This window comes from Hemicordylus capensis, chromosome 1, assembly GCF_027244095.1.
Source record: "Hemicordylus capensis ecotype Gifberg chromosome 1, rHemCap1.1.pri, whole genome shotgun sequence".
Taxonomy (NCBI): Eukaryota; Metazoa; Chordata; class Lepidosauria; order Squamata; family Cordylidae; genus Hemicordylus; species Hemicordylus capensis.
The window spans coordinates 208,712,243-208,716,192 of NC_069657.1; positions in this window are offsets into that span (position 1 = coordinate 208,712,243).

Below are 3,950 nucleotides of genomic sequence, written 5' to 3' on the forward strand. Positions count from 1 at the left end.
AATCCCTGTAGAGTTGCTGGGCATGTGAATTGCGCTCCCAGACGGTCCGTGGCTGTCACAGGAAGCACGGAGGTGCAGGGGTTGGGACATGTCATCCCGGCCCCCGGAAATCCCACAATGCACCATGTGAGTGTACAGTGCATTGTGGGGATTCCCCCGGAGTGTCTCAGCCCCGCAGTGTCTCAGCACTGGCTGCAAGCAGCTGATGTTGACACACAAAGTTAGATAGGGTTAAGGGCATGAGCACACCCTTGGGCTTGGCTAACTGGTGGGCTTCTTTGGCAGGTTTGTTGTACAGGTGCCACCGGGAGCCATGTGCTCCCAGCAGTTCTCACGGGCAGCCAAGCCTGGGCTTGGCAGCCTTAGCTCAGTCTTGGAGAACAGCCTTTATATCTTTGATTTGTGAGGCTACTCTCTTCTTGAAGGTGCAGGATGAGAGACAGTAAATAACATGTAATCAAAATATACATAAGGGAAACAATTTTGGGTTGATATGGAGAAACAATTTTGGTAGATAATGACATGACTAATCAATAAATTCTAAGCCAAATATGTATTCATTAAACCTCAATTTCTTTTTAGAGAAAGTAGCAAATAGGTTTCTGAGTTACAAGTGGCATAATCTGAGATAGGCTATGTTATTTTATTTATTTATTTAACCCCTGCTAACTTGGCAAAGAGGCACCTTTTAACGTGGTGATTCTCTTTATTTAGCAGGGGGGAAGTAACTGGCCCTGTCCACCCCCAGCACAGTGCCTCCAGTGACTGTTGCTGGTGTCTATCTTATGTTTCTTTTTAGACTGTGAGCCCTTCGGGGACAGGGTTCCATCTTATTTGTTTGTTATATCTTTGTGTAAACCGCCCTGAGCCATTTTTGGAATTCGAATAAATCTATCTATCTATCTATCTATCTATCTATCTATCTATCTATCTATATGCCGCCCTTCCAAAAATGGCTCAGGGCGTTATGCTTTTGACAAGTTTTAAATATTGATTTGTTCATAATCAATTATTGATAATATTTTTGTACAGCTTAGATTGTGTTCTTTTTGTAACATAATCATACTAACTATCCAAAACATTGGGCTAAATAGGGCTTTATATCTTCATGAACAATACTGAGATTCAAGTTGTTTTGGATCTCTGAAGGAAAGCAATTGAAAGTGACCACTGAGAATGCTTCTTCTCTGCATCCTTTCATTACTAGAGGTATTTGATTTAAACAAGGCATCATCAAGAGGCTACACTTCTGGTTGACTATAAAAGTGACAGTAAGATTTCATGGAAGAAAGCTGACCTAGAGATTAATAAAGTCCAGGTCATACCCATGTCTGGAAATATATATTCAATGTAAGAATTAACATGTGCATTGGCGTCTACAGCTGTTCTTAAAAAAAAAGATATATGTATTCAAATTGCCGTATTATGCTTTAGCATATATAACAATAGCACTATAATGATGTTCTAGTGTTTATACATTGACACATTAATAATGTTGTTATACATTATCACTGGAAAAGCTGAAGCAGGTGGACACTAAAACATCTTTATAGATCATGTTATGTTAATCAACAAACATTACTGTTGTTGTTGTTATTCGCTTTCTATACCGCTCTTCCAAAAATGGCCCCGGGCGATTTACACATGTTCTAAAGAATTGCCCACCTTTCAGTCAAGCTGCAAATGATTATCCAAGTTGTGCTCCACCTCAAGCAGCAGCTTGGTAATTTTGCACTGACCAACTGAAGTTGTTGTCCCTGCCCTTGCAAAATAAATGAAATGCAACTGTGTTAACATCCGTTATGAAAGCCAATACACAGAAAGCAAATGGCTGTCAATTAAAACGTTATGGAAATCATTGAAAAGAACTTAGGCCAACAGTACAGTACAGCTCCGACAGTTACTTAGACCCCATTTGTTTGTTTGTTGTTTGTTTGTTTGTTTGTTTATTGAATTTATATAGAACCTAACATCAATATCTCTAGGCGGTGTACAGAATTAAAACATAATATAATATAATACACTTAAAATTCATAGAATGATAAAAACCATAACAGATAAAAACCCCATGGTTAGGCTCCTTGTGAAATACTGTCCAGTTATCAATTAGATACTTTTGCCTTTATCAAACCAAACTACTCAAACTCCATACCCCATAATATTTCCACACAGGTTCAAGTAAGCTTCCCCCCCCCACACACACACAAAATATGGATGCTGATATTTTTTTATTAAATTAAAGCACTATCTTAAATTCACCGCAACCCAATATAGCTTGAAAGCAAAGCAGGCAGTTATTTTTGTCCCAAACGTATAAATTTTGCAAGCATTCTTCCCTTTCTATATTTCATCTGCTGCTGAACACATTTGCTTTGAGCTTTATCCTACAAGAACCTCTATGACAGAAAGTCCAAAATAACTTTCTTACTTTTTCAGAACATGACTCTTTGCATAAGTATTATGGTGACTGAATTAACTTTCATTTAGTTTTTTGTCCCAGTTTGTGGCCATGAAAAAGAATTCAAAAAACAACAGAAAGGTTCTCCAGTAATACCAGTTGCCAGCATTCTTAGAAGAACATAATGGAACACATCAAGCTGTCTTATTCAAGTCAGATCATTCAGCCATCTGGGCCAGTTTTGCCTGTTCTAATTGGCAACACCTTTCCAAGGTCTCAGGCAGATTCCTTTCCCAGTACAGCTTCCCAATATTTTTTTTGTATTGGAGATGCTGTGGATTGAACTCAGGACCTTTTTTGTGCAAAGCAGGTGCTCTGCTTCTAAGCTATAGCTCCTCTCCTGTAGGGATGTGCACAAAACCTGTTTGCCCGGATCGGTTTGAATTCAAACTGGGTTTGAACTGGGGTGAGTAGGTTTGGTTTTGCTCGACCCCCCCCCCCTTTGGTTCAGATTGAATTCAAACCCAGTTTGAACCGGTTCTAAAAGTTCTATATAGGGTATAGTGGGGACTCAAACTGGCCCATAATACCCTATGTAGAGCACCTAGGGGCACAAAGGTGGGGTGGGTGGTAGGCACCCGGGGTGCCTACCACCCACCAAACCCCAAGGCAATCAGAGACTCCCGTGATTATTTGTGAATTTTTGAAGATTTTTTTCCAATTTCTGTATTCCTCCCATAGGGAATAATGGGGACTTGAGGCATGGTATCAGGACACCCCAAAGTGGGTCTGGGGGTATGGCAGGGTCAGCCTCAACTCCCCCCAGGCACCCCCCCCACAAGTTGATATTATTCATTGTTATTTATTTATGGATTTTTAAAGATTATTTTTTGCCTCTATTGAAAGCATTGGTGAGGCTTTCATTCAGAAGAACCCACTGTACTATGACCTTAATTACTGTTAACCAAACTCAGAGTTCAGGAATACAGCAATTAAGGTCAGTAGGCGAAAGGTCTATCAATGCTTTCCTATGGAGCCCAAAATTAATTCTTTAAAAATTCTGAATTAAAGAACAATAATTCCTATCAACTATCAATTCCTATCAATTTGGAGGTGCCTGGGGGGAGTTGAGGCCATACCTGCCATGCCCCCAGACCCAAATGGGGAGATGGAGATGCCTCAAGTCCCCATTATTCCCTATGGGAGAAACACAAAAATGGAAAAAAAACTTTAAAAATTCACAAATAATTGCAAAAGTCTCTGATTGCCTTGGGGTTTGGTGGGTGGTAGGCACTCCTGGGTACCTACCACCCACCCCACCTTTGTGCCCCTAGGTGCTCTACATAGGGTACTATGGGCCAGTTTGAGTCCCCACTATACCCTATATAGAACTTTTAGAACTGGTCTCTGATTGCCTTGGGGTTTGGTGGGTGGTGGGAAACCCTGGGTGCCTACCACCCACCCCACCTTTGTGCCCCAAGGTGCTCTACATAGGGTATAATGGGCCAGTTCAAGTCCTCATTATACCCTATGAGAAAAATAATTTTAAAAA